This window comes from Lycium barbarum, chromosome 5 (assembly GCF_019175385.1).
Source record: "Lycium barbarum isolate Lr01 chromosome 5, ASM1917538v2, whole genome shotgun sequence".
Taxonomy (NCBI): domain Eukaryota; kingdom Viridiplantae; phylum Streptophyta; class Magnoliopsida; order Solanales; family Solanaceae; genus Lycium; species Lycium barbarum.
This window is the reverse complement of record NC_083341.1, coordinates 117,793,109-117,813,446: the sequence shown is the minus strand read 5'-3', so window position 1 is coordinate 117,813,446 and position 20,338 is coordinate 117,793,109. Positions and strand designations below refer to the sequence as shown.

Here is a 20,338-nt window from a genome sequence, read left to right as displayed (position 1 = left end):
TTTGGATGAAATTAATCCTTCCTGAATAAAATTTAAATCTGCTCCATTATCAACTAGAGCAGTAACATCCTTTTTAAAATTATAATCAATTAAAAGAGTAATTTTTACAAAAAAAAATTGAGAAGTAATTATCTCAAGTATTTGGAGAAATTTTTTATCCTCCTTATTACCTGCATCTTCCATAGCAGTATCTTTTATGGTGGGGTTTCTATCATATGTTTGCCTTTACCTTCAATCCTGGAAATCCTTTCATCCAGAATGATATTATGTCTCTTTAGATTTGAAATCTCCTTTTTGAGATTATCAATCTCTTTTTCCAAGTCCTGAGCTGTGGTAGGAGTACTTATAATATTTCTCCTTTGTCCGAGAAGTCTTTTAACTTTAGACATGGTGTATGGACCTGATGTTTCTGGGTTTTGTTTCTCACCTTGAATTTCAGGTGCTTCATGAATTTGATCAATGATCTGAGATCTCATTTCTGGATATTTGATCATTTTTAGTAAATCAACCAGGTTATTAACATCTAAAACATTGATGTTCAAATCCTTTAACTGAGAGAAGACATAATAGAATTCATCTTTTTCTTTGTTGCCTTTACTTGAACAAGGTTGTCCTATTTGGCAAGGAGCACATTTCTCATCAGAATCCGAAGAAATATAACTTTCATTTTCAAGGACTCTGAGATCTTCATTTGAAGCTGAATTCTCTGATATATCTGAATCTTCTGGTTCTGAATTCAATAATAATTTGAACAATGTATCCTTTAATTCTTCATCAATGTTAAGGCTCTTAATTGTTTTCCTTAACTTTGCAGTCTTTATAATAATGACCTGTTCTACCGCATTTCCAGCAAAATTTAGGATTCTTGGACTTAATAAAATCCTTACTTTTCTTGAATTCTTTTTTTCTTCTTGCTTTCTTTTCGAAGCGTTTCTCTTTCCAAGCTTGAAAATCTTTCTTCTTCTTTTTATGCATATGAGGCTCTTTGGTTTTTGAAATGTCCATACCAAATTGTCCATAAAATTCTCCTAATTGTTGTCTTTCATTAGACGATGCCTCTTAATTTGTTGATTCAGCTTAATCTCATTGCATAAGGATAAACCTTCTTGAATACAAGTACCTATTAACTTGCCATAAGTATACTTATCATAATTGATGCTGGTTTCCCCTTTTCTAAGAGCTTTCCTAACTCTTTCTGCAAAAAGGCTAGGCAGCCCATCTATAAACTTGGACTTCTAATGGGTGTTATTACACTCAGGTAATTCCATAACCCTACTAAGGAATACATCCTTATACGATCTAAATGAGGTAAGGGTCTTACACCTTAGATTCTGAAGCATAGTCTTAATTTTTCACTATTATCTAACCATCCAAAGAATAGACAACATTCTGTCCTTGGGTTGTTCCTGTTGTACCCGGTTCATCTTTGGTAGCACTTAAAATTCTATTACGATGGTCTTGGATTAATTAATTATCCCATCATCCTTTCAATTGGCCAGTAAAACCGGCAATAATCATTTTAGCAATAGTTTTATCGCTGTTATTATTTTGCTTGCAAATTGTACTGTACATGAGCATTCTATGTACAACAGTATATATCAGTCTTTCGGTATAACCATCAATATTCCACTCATAAATATGTTTACCACTATAACTGGTAGTAACAATATACTTCTATTCTTCAAATAACACATCTTGAAGAGTAGGACGAGGAGAGTAAAACATCCTTTGAGTAGGCTTACGAGCATACTCTTCTAATTTATTAATTTCATCAGACACTTTCTATTTGTAATCATCATCAGAAAGGTCAAAATCATACCCATCACCTCATTCTCCAATTAACGGACTAATTTTCAAGCCTTTAAATTTATCATCAAGCAATTTTTTCATTTCTGAAAATGCTTTTAATTAAAAGTCTTTGATTTCAGGAGGGAGCTACACACTAGGAGTGACAATGGTTTCCTGCTTTTTCTCATTAAAACTAGCAGAATGATGTAATTTTCCGATTTCGGAAATAAAATTTTCAATTCTATCATGTAAAATAATTTGTTCGCCCAATATATTCATGTAAATACTAGCATGATTTGGTTGCTTCAGCATAATATTAATATGCTTAGCAGTAATTTGTAAAGTATTATCTTCAAATAATTTTGAAAAAGCTGCAAAATGAAGAACCTTATCGTCTTTCTTAATTTGAAAAGATTGTTGTGGAGGAAAAATAGTATTAATGTCACGACCCAACCGGAGGGTCATGACGGGCACCCGGAGCTAACCCACCGGGCACCTCTCATCATACTTTCACAATCATATCTAGGTGAGCCACATTGCCTGCTAACAATCTCCACGGATCAATAATGCCATTTCCATTGAGCTAAGGCACTTTTATATCAACATCAGCAAACATGCCCATATACATATATACAAGACGACGAGGCTGACAAAATGATATACAAAATATGAGCCGACAAGGCTAAAAGACATCTAACTGTACACAACTGTCTACGAGCCTCTAAGAAGAGTATGAAACATCATCATATAGACGGGACAGGGCCCCGCCATGTCCATATGTATATACACAAAAAATAGTACCAACAGCTATAGCTTCGGATCAAATGGAGCTCCTCTAAGCAATCTCTGGATAGGCAGCCTAAGGATCAAGTCTATCTCCCTATCCACCTGCGGGCATGACGCAGCGTCCACAAAAAAAAGGGCGTCAGTACGGATAATGTACTGAGTATGTAAGGCATAATCAATAACATAATAGAAGCATGAATGATAACATAAGAAAGAAGAGTCATGGGATGATAGAGCCATTTATACCTCTAGCGACGTTCATCATATTCACTTACCCTTTTTCTAATGGGAACCTTCCATTACATATACTTATACATATAGTAGTATCATACTCGACCATAGAGGTTCGGTGTCTTACATACCCGACCATGACAAGGCTCGGTGTTATACATACCTGGCCATACCAAGGCTCAGTGTTATCCGTACCCAACTGCAGTGGTGCACGCGCGATAGATATCATACCCGGCCATATAAGCTCGGTGTTCTTAATAGTCATACCTTGATATATATATATATATATATATATATATATATATATATATATATATATATATATATATATATATATATATATATATATATATATATATATATAGGAGTACATACGTATCCTCAACATCATCATCATCATCACTTTCATTATATCCTTCCTTAGAGGATCAACCATTATAGGATGAGACTAATGGTATCGTGAGAATATCAAGAATCATGAGCCTTAGTGATTCTAGGAATGAAGTCATCTTGGAAGACATTATGGAATTCACGTGAAGGTATACAACAATAGGATCATGCCTTAAGGAAAGAAGGGTTAGCCTTACATACCTCGTCGTCTTCTTAACTACTTAACGTTCACCTCTAAAGCTTGAGAAATTACATTTAAAAATATTCATACCAAGGTTAAGTCTTAAAGGCACTCTTAAGTTCATACTAGAATAATTCATGAGCTAACGAAAATTGGACAGCATTTCCCCTATTTCATCGACTTCCACCATATCGCAAAACAACTCCCAAACAACTATAATAACATCCACAATACCATAATCAAGTAGTCACATTCCATTGAGTCTTAAAATTTATTCTCATATTCAACTTATATCAACAACTTCACACCCACCCTTTGCACAATCTTATACAACGCTTCCTTGTCATCATTAATACCCTTCATAACAAGATTATATCCATAGCATACTAAGAATCGTGACTCAAGTTAGTTTACTACTCAAAAATATCATGAAATCTACATTTGGGCCTCATTTTCTACTTTTTTCCCTCACCCAAGTTATTCAACAACCAAACATGCTTAGAAACATGAAACAGACATGAAGACTAACCTTTTATCTCATAGGAATGAGCTTTGGATCAAGTTACCAACTTGTATGAAAACCCTAGCTTCAATACCAAAGAAACCCTTGAAGTCTACTAACCCTAGTGAGTCTTCCAACACATGAATATCTTGATTCTTGCCTCTTGATCTTTGATTTCTCTTGGGTTTGGTCCAATATATGTATGAGAAGGTTCTAGAGCTCTCAAGGGTTCGGGAGAAGTGGGAAATGAAAAATAAGACAAAGGTCGTCCATATATATAAAAAGAAAAAAAATTGCCCGACTGATTAACGGACACTTATACGGTCCGTATAAGTGGTCATATAATCCCATCAGGGATTGGCCCCTCTCTGGAATGTTATATGGACCGTATAAAGTTATACGGACCGTATAAGTGGTCGTATAACCCATTTTTTCCGAACTTTCTCTCGTTGATTCGTTTGACTTCCAATCCTTGTGGGACCTTCTTTGCACTTGTATAACACTTCATTAACCATATAAGGAGCCCTATAGATCTTCCCCAAAACATTACTAAATAAATATTAACTCAATTGTTACGGAAACCTTTCCAAACATAACTTGGATTTCACTTCCTTCGACGAACTTAGTCTCCCATATTCATATGACTTAAAAATCTTATGGTATGCACTTTAAGCTATCTAATACTCTCTTTAATATCGTAAGGACTTCATATTCACCTTAAGCTCGCATTAGTCTACTCACAATGCAATAATCCGAAATATCTGAGATGTAACAATTAATAATTTCTCCATTAGTCAATCTATATTCTCTTTCTAAAACAGAAATATAGTTTCTGACATATTTGGCCATAAATCAAGGAACAAAAGATATAATCTTGTTAACTTGTGAAAGATCTTAATAAAATTCTTCTTTAAAAAATGTTTTTCTTCAGTATCAAAACTTTCAAAAACTATTTTTTAAATGGTTCCCATCTGGGTTTGAAGAATTCTTCACTATCTTTTTTCTTGCAGGTGATCCCCGACTAAAATCTATTTTTTGGTCTCTATCCATTATAAACCATCTGGAAAATTCATTTCTGACTCGGTTATTTTTTATTCTTGAATACCATTGACAATATTATTTTTGTCAATTCTAATACTACTAATTCTATTATTATCAGTTTCTCTGATCTGAGAAGTAGAAGCTCTAGATGGAGATTGGACAATATAATCAATGGGTGAAATATAAGAGTGATATAAAGAACGACAATCCCTAAAATTCAGCCCAGATTAATATATCAAATGGAAACCTTTGAGAAATTAGGTCTCAAGTAGGTGGTAAAAACCACTGAAGAAACTATTACGGTTGATAGTGACCATGCTGCTTTTAGATTATTATTTAAAATCATTTATCCCCTTATAGAGAAACCCATAGATTTATACATATTGTTTTAGTACATGTTGCATTCAATCCCATTACATTAAGAGGCTTACTTGAAAGCTTTATAGCAGCTTATTTAACTCAATTCATTTATTTGACACTAGTTGAAGTACATGATGACCCTTGATAATGGTTCTATAGCTTCATCTTTTGTGAGACTGTGAAAAAGAAGGAACGAAGTTAACTTTTGCTAGACATGGCTTTAAAAGTTTTTTTCCTACTATGTAACTTAAACAAACACTTCTTTTTATTAACTAGACTAGCACGGGCCCAACACAAAAAATAGTGTCACACTTTTCTTTATAGTCTGTTTAAAAAAAATGATATATTTTTATGTTTAGAAATCATTTAACTTGAAACTTCCCCTTTTACCTTTAATGAAATGATTTAAATCCACACAAATATCTATGACTTGTTTTAGACCACAAGTTTCAAAGATCTTTCATTTTGTAACCAACTATTTTTTTATCCCACGTGGACATATGTCATGTACTGAATATTTATCTCTTCTCATGTATACACGTATGCACTTCAATTTTAATTCTCCGACACATTTATTTCCTCCGTATACTTATACTTGTTAATTTTTTACTTTTCAAGTTCTTTAAGAATTAATAAATGAAGTAATCCTCCCGTCCCATATTACTTGGCCACATTACTAAACTACTTTTTTATTCCACGTGGACATATGTCATAGTACTGAATATTTATTCTCTCCTCATATATACACGTATGCACTTCAATTTTAATTCTCGGACACATATTTATTTTCTCCGTGTACTTTTACTTGTTACTTTTGACTTTTCACTAGGTCACATAAATTAGGACAGAGAGAGTACCTTTTAATAATATAATAATGGAATTTTTATTATAGAAAGTATTATAATTCAATTAATTGAAAATATCAATAAATTATTTTACTTAGTCCGCTTTCTCCCATATATGACTTTCCTGGTTTGGTTCTTCAATTGAAAGATTTGAAATACACCTTCTCCTACCAAGTTTCATGCCATTATCTCTTTCTACTCAACAACACTGAAAAACGTTTTCATGTGTTAGCATATGTTTTAGCCTTAAATTTTTAAGTGTAGACTAACTTTATCATTTTAAGAAAACATGTATATACATTTCTTAACCGTTTATATTTCGTCTTCTTGATGTTATTCCTCATTATTTGTGTGAGACGTATGTGTCTAAAATTAGTGCATTTTTATCCTTACCCAAAGGTATAAGTTTTAAATCTTTTGATTTTATGACTTCTTTAGCGGTTTTTGTGTTCAATTAAATCGTTATTTCTTTTTTCCTGAATTTCTCTTCTTTAAATTTTCTCTAAGCGTACCTTTACCATTTTCTGAACTTATTCTCATTATTTAAATGTCCTTTTTTTTTTTTTTTTTGCAATTGCCTCCTATCTTTTAAACTATTAGGGAATTTGTCTATTACAAATTAAAAACTTTATCCTAATAAAATATTTGGATTCTATCATTGTAAAAATATTGAAGCACACTACTAATCATTTCAATTTTTCATATTACTATTATGGGCCTAATTCATTATATCTTTCACAAATTGTTGAAAGAAAAAATTCCATCTTTCAAAATAAATATGTTGTACCGTTTATAAGGTATTAGGTTTGTAGGATATTTTGTTTTTAATGAACATTTATTAAGTCATATAAAAGTAAATTGATTCCTCATTTGCTCTAGAAGTTGATCAAATTGACATAAAAAATTGACCTTAAAATAAAATTTGATAAGCAAATATTTGAAATTGGTAAATTAGTGAGGTGATTCTTGTCATTAACATGATTGAGATGTGTAATACAATTTTCTTCATTATAGCTCACTATTGAATTTAGTTTTAAAAAAGGAAATTTGTCTATTACAAATTAAAAACTTAAAAAATGGAAGAAATTGCACGAATTGCCCTTCAAATGGGCTGGTATTTAATTTTTGCCTTTATCAATTAATTTTAGGAATAATTTCAATAATATACAATCCAGCATAAAATATTACATCCACATAGTTATATTTTTAATTTACATTTGTATAGCCAACTTTTTTTTTTACAATAGTGTTTATACACACGATATACAACATTATACACTTACTGTAAATAATGTGTCGATCTTATATAAAAGTGTATAATAATGTATAAAAGGGTCATTTTAAGTAATACTAAAAATATGAGTCATTTCAGGTAAATATTTTTTCACCCACAGCGCACATGTGGATCCCCATCTTAATATTTTTTTTTAATGAGTAGGAGGTGGACCAACCTTAATTTTTCTTTTCTTTTACATGAGTAGGAGGTGGACTCACCTTTTTTTTTTACATGAATAAGAGGTGGACCCACTTTTTAAAAAAAAAAAATACATGAGTAGGAGGTGGACGACGATGCCACCTCCAAACTCATACTTCTAATATAGTTAAATGTTAATTTCTTTTGACTTTTACAACCCAACCCCACAACAAATGAAAAAAAAATAGAATATTATACAGTTGAATTATTGCCTATTTTCGTCATCGAGACATGAAGCATACTCAATGACGTCTACAGTCATGCCACAGACCATGAAAAAGGAAAAAAAATATTTTAATGATATATTTGGAAAAGAAAAAAAGGAGAAAAAATGGTTCTCTTTAATTTTAAAAAGATGTTATGTGTTATGGAGAAATTATTCACAATAATTGTAAACATATTCTACCTCTTATTGAAACTTCTTTATTATGGAGCTAATCTCTGACCTCAATTTTAGATCGGATCTGGATCAGGTCTAATCTAATATCATTTTAGATCTAGTTTCACTTTTTATTCCTTTTTTCGTGAATATTTTTTACTTTCAATTTTTAGATATGTTTAAGCAGCCAATTTCCAACAAGACTTTGAAAAAAAATTATTCTGGTAAATTGTAAGTTGTAACCTCAATGATGTGTTGATACCTTTGGTAGCCAAAATTGGCTTATCTCCAGGTCTTTTTTTTTCTTTTTGGCTTTTCTCCAGGTCCACTTTGAAAAAAGAAAAACTAAAAATATGAATTCAGCTTATTATTTGTTAAGCTTGATCTTCTAATATCAAAAGAAAAGAAAAATAAAAGTATCTCCCAAAGACATGCATGCTTATTGTCATTGATAGATAAAAAAAAAAAAAAGTATAATTAAAGATTCCTACCAACTGACCTTTCTGTTTTATGAAAAAACGATTAATCATTCACTTTACCCCCATAATTAATTAAATTTAATTAGAAAGTGGGTTCATTCTGACATTCAATGTATATAACTGAAAACCAAATTATAGAAAAAATATGTAATTAGTTTTGATTATATAATATAATAAGGTTGACTTTAGTGAAAATAAAGTGCGTATACAAAATTTGGTTGGACTATTTTCAAATCCCTATTTTACTTATTTTCTGTCCCAGTTAGTGTAATAAAATATTTATTACTTCTCCCTTGTCAATAGGAAATACAACTTCTCTAATTTACAAATTCATAAGTGACAAGATCATAACTGGCAAGATAGTTTTAAAACTGGGTGAAATTTCTTGAATCGTATTTCTTTTTGGATTTAAATCAAAGTATAGAACAAATAATTAGGCCAGCCATAGTTTTAAATACATATATTTACAATAACAAGAAATAGAACTATTTTTGAATTAGACAAGTATTTGAACTTTGAGATGTGCTCCAATCGAATCTCAAACCATTCACAAGTCTCTATCAAAAGGTTTATCACCTTAGTTATAGAATGTACCATAGAATATGCTCCTTCCTTACCAAACAATCACACATCAAAGACTTGCTTTTTAGCCAATTATTACACTTAAATTAACATCTACATCTTTTTAATCCTACACAAGCAATAGTTATTAGAAGTATTTAGAACCAAACTTTTCACGCAAGAAAGGCTGTCTAAATTTCCCCCTACCTATGAACAAATTTTATCCTAAGGTTGAATCCAGGTAACGTTTTATCGATACATTATTAAGTCAATTTGGTCTACTCTCTTTTCCTGATAATTATGTTAAAAAAATGTACAACGTTTTGAAAATGTATAAGTTTTGTGAAATAATTGTGCAAAAAAATACTTCGTTCGCTAAAAAAAACGACCTTTATTATAGTAGGAGTCAAAAAAAAAACAAATTGCCGTCGACTATATCTTTTCAAATATTTATTTTAAAATCGTGATGTTCGAGTTAAGTTGTTTTATGTAGGGGTGTTCATGGTTCGGTTTGGGTCGGTTATTGATTAAAACCATAACCAAACCAATTTAGTCGGTTTTTAAATGTCTAAAATCATAACCAAACCAAATAAAATAATAACCACCGGTTTGGTTATTGTCGGTTTGGTTCGATTTTTTGCTTTATGACTAGCAGTCATCAGACTTATCAGTAAACATTAAAAATTTGAAAAAGACATGTTTTTTTTTTGGGTTCAAACAATAATTTTTATTTATAGTTTAAGGTGGAATATTCATCATAGAAATATTTTCACTATTAGTGATAGTGTAGTACTCAAGTTACCCAAAGTTGCTAAAATGTTACATATAGAGCTAAAAACTAACTTAGTAGTGGCTGCACCATTTTTATCATCTTAATACACATACCTGGAAATAAAGTAGAGCATATGAGCTTTTAGTTGTTGTTACAAACATACATATTAATTAAACATAGAGACTACCTAAAATTAAAATGAAAATATATGAAATAAAAAAAACTTTGTGTAATGATCCCAAACTTTGGGGCAGTACTTGCATTTTGCCCTCAATTCTCTCATTTTATTGAAAAAAACTTTGTGTAATGATCCCAAACTTCAGATGTTTTTCTATCATTATCCCCAAGGTTAGGGTCTCGACTACAAGGAGTTGTTCTTTTTTGCTTTTTGGGAGGATTACCCTCGAAAGAAGTATTAGGGCATTACCATGTGCTTGAGTTGCAGCAAATGGTGATGTTACTGAAGTATCTTCTATAGGAACCTCCAAATCTACAACCTCTCATTTTCATATGAAAAATATTAGAAGTTTAGGACCTATTCAGACAAGAAAAAAGAAAGGTATAAATTCAAAAAGAAAGAAGAAACAACCTACTGACAAAGAAAGACTAAAAATTTAAGTTAGAGACATTAGACTCTAACGTAAGCTTCTGTTAGTAGGTTTATACTTAACACTTAAAAGAGTTAAAAAACTTAAAGACATGGGCTTGGACATATTCTTAAAAACATGGGCCTTAAATAATCATGTGAAATAAGTAGACCAAAAATTAAATTAATGATTAAAAGGTATAAAATATTTATAATTATTTCTGAAAAACTAATATTATACATATAAATAATTATAAAATTTATGTATATAATTTATCGGCTTGGTTCGGTTATTTATTCGGTTATTTTTTAATAGAACCATAACCAAACCAAATATTATCGATTTTTAAAATTTAAAACCAAACCAAACCAAATGTCAATTTTTTTATTCGGTTTGGTTTTGGTTCTAACCAAAACCGTGAACAGCCCTAGTTTTTTGTGTACGCCAATTAATAATTGCTTATTTCTATCTCCCGCCAATATATATAGTAAGTAATTATGGAACCCTAAGCTTATGCAAATAAGAATTATATCACCAAAAGTTTTTATTTCTGAGAAAATTTGAGTTCTAATCTATTATTCCCCCGGTTCATATAAATGTTCACTTCTCTTTTTTATTTTGATTCAAAATAAGTGTTCAATTACATAGAGAAGAAGGAATTAACTTTATTTTATCAAATTTGCCCCTTTTTTGGCAATAAAATGATTTCATTACCAGTGGAAATAGTTACAGCACAATAACCTGAGGTTGGACATTGTCTCAATCTTCAGTTTGTTCTTTTACTCATCTATTACATAAAAACTTGCTACCCTAAGGATACCAATTTAGCTGCTGGAAAACACCTGCTAGTCTAGGAAATTTTTGACCTCTAAAGACAACTTCTTGCACCAGCTGTCTGATAAGTACATCTGCTAGCCTTTGTTTACTTTGAAATACCCTCAAGTTCCTTTCCTGCCATACAACGTGGATGCCAGCACCATTCTGCACACTTCAGCTTGTGTAGATCTTCCTCAATAATGCATTGTTGCCCATTGTTGTTCATCCTCCCACTGCATAACATGTCTCTGTATCCCCTACCAATGTAGTAGTCTTTGCCACACCTCTGCTGAAAATTCGCATTTGAAAAACAGGTGGTTGATAGTCTCATTGTATAGGCTGCATAATGGACATGTAGTGGTCACTGTCACACCCCACTTTGCAAGTGTATCTCTGGTGTAGATTTAATTATGTGCTACTAGTCTCAGCATGAAGATCCACTTAGGTGCACCAACATTATTATAGACCAGCCTCCTCCAAGGGACTTTTTAAAATTGTTCCCTAAGTAGCATATACATCTTACTGATTGAGAATTTCTCCATGGCTAATATTTGATACATCTGTAGTCCAGCCTGTTGAACATACTTACCAACTTTGACAATCTTTTGATCCAACCAGGAAGCTTGTTTGCATTCAGCCTCCCATATCACCCCCAGTTACTCCATAGTAAGCATGAACCCACTTCACCCAAAGTCTGTCCTTCTTCAAACTTAGATTCCACAATTGCTTACACATGGCAGCTTTATTCCATATCTCTAAGTTGGTGAAATTTTCCTCTCTAGCTGTCTTGGGATAGCATAGTGTATCCCATGCTCATAATGCCTTTTATTATTCTACTTCATCACCTGTCCATAAAAAGGTTCTGTAGATGGTAACTAACTTCTTAATAGCCTTTTTTGGCAATACAAAGACTTGGGACCAAAATGTTTGTATAGAGAATAGTACACTCTTGATCAGCAGTTCCCTTCTTGCATAGGATAAGAATCTACTTGTCCAAAAAGTGACTCATCCTAGCATGGTCTCCACTAATGGTTGGCATTGGGCAATGGACAGCCTTTTAGAACTCAGTGGAATATCGAGGTATCTGAATGACAACTCCCCTTTCTGGAATCCTAGTGTTGTTAGGATTTCTTCTTGCTGAACTGGATGCACACCACCAAAGTATATGGCACCCTTAGATGCATTTTCTATTAGTCTAGAACATGCTGAGAATTCTTGAAAGCATTCATACATCAGTCCCACTATTTTTATGTCCCATTTGCAAAATAGCAGCAGGTTATCTACAAAGCCTAGCTGGGTAAATTTTGTTTTAGCACACTTGGGGTGATACTTAAAAGCAGTGTTCATTGTGACTCTTTAGCAGTCCGCTCAGGTATTCCATAACAAGCACAAAGAGGAAGGGGGACATAGGGCCCATTGCCTCAGTCCTCTCTTAGCCACAAAAGGATTTGAAGGTTTGCCATTGATGTTAATTGAGTATGATACTGTAGTAATAACATAATCCATTTGGTGAACTTTGCTGGAAACTGTAAGCCATGCGTCATTTGCTCTATGAACGCCCATTCCACAGAATCATAGGCCTTTTGCATGTCTATCTTGATCATGCACCTAGCAGAAATCCCCTTCCTCCCATAACCTTTCACCAGTTCATGACTTAAGATTATGTTATCAGTAATAACTCTCCCTGGTACAAATGCTACTTGGCTTTGATCAACCAAACTGTTCATTATTGTCTGCAATCTGTTGGTAATAACTTTGGATATGACCTTGTATAGTACTGTACAATATGATATGGGCCTGAAGTCTTTGATTGTCAGTGGGTTTTTTATTTTGGGAATAAATGTTACAGCTTTGCAGTTGATAGGTTTATAAAGTTCATCCATGCTGAAGAATCTGAGAACTGCATTTGTTATATCCTGTCCCACCACCTTCCAACTTTTCTTGAAGAAGAGTGCATTGTATCCATTATAGCCAGGTGCCTTTTGACCATCTATGCCCATCAGTGCATCCTTTACTTCCTCTATTGTAACCGGTTTCATAAGTTGCAATTGTTGTTCCCTCTGCAGTATATGGCCCTCTGCTAATACCTCTTCTTGAATTACTGGCAACTCAGCTTCTAAGTAGGGATGGCAATGGGGCGGGGTGGGTGCGATCCTAACCCACAAACTTTTCAACCCGCCCCGCCCCGCCCCGCATAGATTTTTTGATGTTCTCAACCCACCCTAACTTACCCCCGCATAGACCCCCCCCCCGAAGATTGTTTTTACCCACTTTGTTATATTGCTAAAACAGAGTACTTCCAAATTCTAGTGCGATAATTTCATTTCAACTTTGTGTTCATACAGTGAACTTCCTCCCTAACTCTAGATATTTTTTTAATTCTTCAATATGATTCAAATATTTATTTTGGCTGCTAAATCATATTTTCACTAATGTATCTTTTTGCTTGAAAGAAAATTACACTAAGCTTGACAAATTCCTCTGTTTCTCCGTCACTTTCAGAACATTCCTCTGCTTCAATAATTTTATTTAGTTTTTTTTTAAGGAATAAAACATCATAATCGATACTCATGTTAATTGGACTGACTGAAGTTCAATTTTGATGGCAAAAAGCATCAATATTAAGCTGGGCATAGACCCACAAGTTTGTTCTAACAAACCAAATTACAAACTCAACGGTAATAGTAATAAAAAATATTTCTATATATGGATACATAGTTTGAATTGATATGCAGAAATAACATCAGAATTTATGAACAAAGCTAATATATTAATATAAGAAATAAAAATTGTCTAACATCTTTAATTAGGTGATAACTATAAATTGAAGAACAAACTTATTTCCTGTTACAGAGGAAACCCACACCCACCCCGCCCCGCATTAGATGTTTAAAAATTTAACTTCAACTTGCACCGCCCCGCCCCGCACCCCCGTAAGGCCAAACCCACACCGCCCCGCATGATGTCAAACCCACACTGTCCCGCACCCGCCCGCCCCATTGCCATCCCTACTTTTGAGGACCCCAGCAGTTGTTTATAGATACCTGTAATCTTAGTTTTTATATCTTGTTCATTCTGAGCAATTTGTGCCTACTTTTATATAGCTTTCATTAGTTGCATTTTCATATTGCTTTGAGCAATTTGTGCCTATATGACCTTTTCTCGGCTTTTTTTTTCTTGAGCCGGGGGTCTTTCGGAAACAACCTCTCTATCTTTCGAGATAGGGGTAAGGTCTGCGTACACTTTACCCTCCGTAGACCCTACATTGTGGGATTTCACTGGGTATGTTGTTGTCGTTGTTGTTCATTCTGAGCAATGGTCCCTGCCAAGGTGTTTAATTGCCTGATTTGATTCTGTGCAACCCTGCCTTTCATGCAAGCAAAGAAGTAGGCATTGTTAAAGAGTCACCCAATTGTAACCATCTAACTCTAGATTTTTGTTTGAGTATGCTTTCTTTAATGGTTTCCCATTTCTCCAGTTGTTGATTCAGCTCTCTTTCTTCCTCAAACATCATAGGTGGTTGGATCCCTCATCTGTACCTGGACAACAGCCAGTTTCAGTATGTACTTTTGCACATTATCATTCACTTTTGAGTATTCTCTAGTGTTAAGGAGTTTCAACTGCTGCTTAACATTCATCAACTTATACCAAATATGTTGCCTACCCATTCCTTTACCAGCTTGTACCCATGTCTATTGTATAATCCCCAAGAACTCAGGGTGGTTAGCCAGGTGGTTGAAAATATTGAATGGTCGAGGTCCTCTAATTGGATTATCTGTAATGTCCATTGCCAATGGGGAGTGATCAGAGCAGTGTGAATCAAGTACAACAGCTTCCAAGTGAGTATATTTTGTCATTCGGTCTCTATTCACAAGGACCCAATCTATCTTGCTAGGAGTACGATTATTAGACCAAGTGTATCTTCTGGCTGAAGTTCTCAATTCAGTAGTCCAATATCCAATAGACAAGCATTGAAGTCAGCTACCTCAAATTCCTATATTGGATTGCCATACATTCTGTCATCTATCTCCCTTACTGTATTGAAATCCACTAAAATCACCCAAGAGCCCTATTGTCTACTATCAATATCCCTTAATACATCCCATAATGGTCTTCTGTCTGCTATGGTATGCAATCCATACACAAAAGTCACATGAAACTTCATCTGCACACCATGTACCATAACTTTCCCATGACTAAATTGGTCTTGGATATCAAGGGGTTGAAACCTCAGCCCATTTGTGTCCCATAGGATCCATATTCTATTCTTTTCATTACCATCGTATTTCCAGCATGCATCCCAGCTTGGTGCAATTTTGTTTTTTATTCTTCTAGCCTGTGCTTCAACAATTTTATGTTCTACGATATCTATCACACCTACATTATTTTTCTTATTAAACTTTACTAACTCAGTCTGCTTGTAGACTTTATTTAGACCCTTATATTCCAAACTATCAACTTCTTGGGAAGTAGTAGGATCAGGGGGCCTTACCACTGTGCCAGTCTGACCACTTTGTCTTTGTTGGAGCACCTTTTGAGCACTACTCTGTTGCATTAGACGAAATTCTAGTGGGCTGAATACATTAGCAGTCACAATACCCGATTGCTGGTTATTTTGCACCTGTTTATTTGGTGCCTTGGCATTCCCCATCTGAGCTTTTGGAGCAGGATTGTTCTCCTATTGGTTAATGGAGCTTGTAGTACCCTGTTGAGTAGGTTCTCTATCTCTATTTGCCAACTTTTAGAATTTTTTGCACCATGCTCATGTTTCCTAAGTTTTGGTTACTCCTATTACAGGCTTGTTAAGTTTGCATACATGACCCACTTGCAAGCAGGTTGGACAATATGTTGGCTTCCATTCATACGTGACAAGCTATTGATGTGCCATGAATTTCAGAACATTTTATGTCTTTTTCACTAGAAGTGTTGCTTGTTTTTAAGTGTTTTTACATCGTTTCTTATGTTATTTTGGTGTTTTGTAGGGTTGGTTGACTAAGGAACGGAAATGATAAGAAATGCTGAAAAACGGACAATTTGGAGCAAAAGGACGGTCCGTAACTCGAGTTATGGACCGTAACGTGATCCGTACCCAGAGAGGAAGATCTAGATACGTGCCGCTAAAAAGGACGGTCCGTAACTCATGTTACGGGCCGTAACGTGTACCGTAATCTGAACGAAATTTCCAGTAAGAAGCCTCAGTAGTGTCACATGTTACGCCTAGAAGGACGGCCCATAACGCAGGTAACGTCATGGCGTAACGCATTGGCCACTGAACACTGAAGCCATGACCCGCTGGAAGATACGGACCGTAACCTGTGTTACGGTCCGTCGCAAGAAGCTGTAACGGTTGATCTAATATCAAGCTGACAAAGGATGGACCGTAACCTGTGTTACGGTCCGTAACGATGCCGCGAAGGGTGTTTTTGTCCAGAACTTTGGCGCGATTTTTGGCCCTTTAAATACTTAAAGTTAGGTTTTTAACAATTATTCTGATCTTTTGGGAGCATTAACTTTAAGCCTTGGATATTTGTGAAGTGGTTGGAGCATTTAAAGCACCAACTTCACCCTCATTCCACATTGTATTAGCATTTTAAGTACATTATGTTAACTTTTAAGCTTTCTTTGTTAACCAAAATGATGAGTAGCTAATTTTAATTTCTAAGGTTGTGGACCCCATGATGGGTATTATGTGAATGAGTTTCTACTATTGATATATGCATAATGGTTGTTGGTATTTATTCTATCTTTGTGCGTTAGCGTTGGGTAATGATTGCAAGCATTAACCTAAGCCATTATACTAACTTTTCTTGGGAAAGAGAGTTAGTATTGGTAAGATTGAATAACAATGACTCGGGGCATTAACCCTCGTTTAATAGACTAACTTAGGGATAAGAACAAGTCTAATTGGCATTATTGGTCGCTCTTCGAGTTCAACTCTTTCACATTTGGAAAAATCATAAAGAGGAAATACAGCCTAACTGTTGGGAAACATTAGGAAGTCCTTAAGAGATCAAGTGCATACTCTTAGAACAACCATTAGAAGTATATCACATTGAAACCTGAAGCATAATATCTAATCAAAGTGGGGAATAAAACCTTAGTCTCTCTCTCTCTCTCATTAAGTACAATTCAAGTCAAAGTATTCAATTACATTACACAACAAATATTTCAAACTATTCCGAATAGGATTAAAGCCTTTAAAGACTAGTATCACATACAATTAGTACCCTTTTCTCTCTATATTCCCTGTGAGATTCGACCCCAACCTTGTTGGGTTATTATATTTGACAACGACTGCTTTACGCCACTCATAGGTGTAATTTGAGCGTATCAAATTTTGGCGCCATTGCCGGGGAATACGGTTTTGAAATTACTGATTGTTGTGTACTTTTCTTTAAAACTTTTTCTATTCCATCACACCTTGTTTGTTGTTTTGGTGAACCAGGTGAACATGGCAGGAAGACATAATCGAAATCAAGGAAATCAAGGTGGGCTCCAAGTGAACCCACCTGCACAAGAAGATGAGGAAGATGAGAATATATTTGCGGAATTCATCAATGAAGCTGATTATGCTTCCGCTGTGGTCCCTCCTAGGACTGGAAATGCTACTTTCAAAATTGATAGTTCTATCTATCAGCTGCTGAAACTTGAAGGTTATTTCCGAAATTCTTCGGAGGACTGTCTACTCCGACATTTGAAGAACTTCCTGCATGTATATGCTTAACAATCTCAAGGTGCTATTTCTGCTGATGCACTTCGGTTACAGGTCTTTAAATATTGCTTGGCTGGCCAAGCAAGGGAATGGTATGAAAAGCTTCCTAGCAATTCTATTCATACCTGGAGCGAGCTAGCCAATACATTTCTGAAGAAGTGGTTCCCACCGAGCAAAAAGGCTGAACTTCGAGATAAGATCTTTGAGTTCAAACAGCTCCCAGGGGAACAATTATATTCGGCATGGGAGCGGTTCAAGTAATATCTAGCTCAATATCCAACTCACGGGTTTCCAGATGCGAAATTCTACAAGGGCTTAGATGCAGTGAATCAGATTGTTGTCAATACTACCGCGGGAGGATGCTTCATGGACAAGTCATTTATCAACATCACCCGTTTGCTTGATAAACTCACCACCCACAATCAAGTTTGGCATTCAACTGATAGTGAGAGTCTCTGTTATGGTAGTCCATCACTAGCTGCTGTTGCAAAAGAAAACCACGAGAGAGATCATGCCTTTGCTCAATTGCAAACCACGGTGGATCTATTATCAAAGAAGTTGGCAGAAAAGGATGCGCAAGGGGTAAATGTTGTTGAGGAGTTACCACCTCATCCACAGGGGATGTATCAAGTCTCTGAGGGGATGTACCAAGATGGGAAACAACATTATGAAGATGCTAATTATGTCAACAACTCCCAAGGGGGTTATCAAAGGCAAAATTATCAAGGTCCGGGCCACACCCTTGGCAAAAGCCTCAACACCAATTACAAGGGAATAATTATAGCAGAAATGATCAAGGAAATCCAAATCAAGGGAATTACAATAACAACAATTATAGCAACAAGAGCTCTAACCCCTACATTCCACCAAGGGGGCAAGCATCAAGTTCCCAACAGTGGAGAGACAATTCAGCTAGCAATGCTGCTAATGATTCTACGGAGCTGAAAAGTATGATGCAGAAAATGCTAATGAATCAGGACCGAACTGAAAGTACAATAAAGGGAATGTCTTAGGTTCAACTATCTCATTCAGCTGCCATTCAGAAGCTTGAATCGCAATTCAGAGACCTTTCCAGAGAAGTGCATACTCCTCAACGTGGACAACTACCAAGTGATACAGTTCCAAATTCGAAAGGTAGTGGGGTAACCTCTGTGGAGCATGTAGCTGCTATTAGCACCCGAAGTGGAAAAATACTTCAAGGTGCTGATAAAAAGGTGATTGATCTTGAGCCAATTGTTGAAGAAGAGGCATAACCTGATGTATCTGATGTTATTGTGGAGGAAGAAACAAAGGAGGAAGTCCCTATTATAGCTGAAGAGGAGCAAAATCTTGAGAATCTCAAGGCACAATGAAAAAACATGAAAAGGGGAAGGCAAAACTTTCTGGCGCTCTACGCCCTTTGACTCAAATGTTCAAATCTTCACCGCCTTTTCCTCAAAGGCTAGTGAGGAAAACAGAAGATGATAAGTGTTTGCGATTTTATGATCAACTCAAGCAATTGACGATGAACATTCCTTTCATGGACGCTGTCCAAGAAATGCCTGGGTTTGCTAAGTATTTGAAGGATCTCTTAACAAAAAAAAAAAAGCCATTGAAACACGACACTGTGGGTATCACTCATCGCGTCAGTGCTATTATTTCCAAGACCACAGTGCAAAAAAGGGAAGATCCTGGAGCATTCACCATTCCATGCACCATAGGGCAGCAGGATTTTGCTAAGTCATTGTGTGATAACGGGGCTAGCATAAATCTTACGCCCCTTGAGATTTTCAAGAGATCAGGATTAGGGATACCAAGGCCCACTACCATGAGGTTGCAGATGGCTGACAGGTCGATCAAAAGGCCAGTTGGGGTAGTTGATGATGTGCTTGTTCAAATTGGGGAACTCCTACTGCCGGCAGATTTTGTGATTCTTGACTGTGCTGTTGATCAAGAAATTTCTATTATTCTGGGGAGACCTTTCCTTGCTACATGGAGGGCTCTTATGGATTCAGAAAAGAATGAAATCAAGCTCTGGGTTAACGATGAGGAGGTGACTTTTCATGCTAGCAAGGGTATGAAATTGCCTAGTCTTTATCAAAGTATTTCAGTCATTAAATCTTTTGATGTGGTGGATGAAGCGGTAGAATTCAAGATGGAGGAAGAATGCTTGGGTGAAACATTATCGGCCATCTTGGTCAATTTTAATACAGAAGAAATGGAGGGATATATTGAGACGGTGAATTCACTCACCGTTCTGGGGTCTTACTCTTATGAGCCCAAGAAATTGTCTCTTGATTTAGAGAAGCAAACAACTCCTCCAGCAAAACCGTCAATTATTGAGCCACCGAAGTTGGAGCTCAAGCAACTTCCATCCCATTTTAGATATGAGTTTCTTGGAGAAAATTCCACTCTTCGAGTTATTGTGTCATCACTTCTGAATGAGGGTCAAACT

General features: G+C 35.1%; 1 non-coding gene across 1 annotated transcript; it reads right to left on the bottom strand.

Annotated features, from left to right (window-relative positions):
- Positions 1 to 18,088: 18,088 nt before the first annotated feature.
- Positions 18,089 to 18,194, bottom strand: LOC132643018 (small nucleolar RNA R71). The gene has a single exon (XR_009583478.1). It is a non-coding gene; the product is annotated as a small nucleolar RNA R71 (small nucleolar RNA).
- Between the last annotated feature and the right edge of the window lie 2,144 nt (positions 18,195 to 20,338).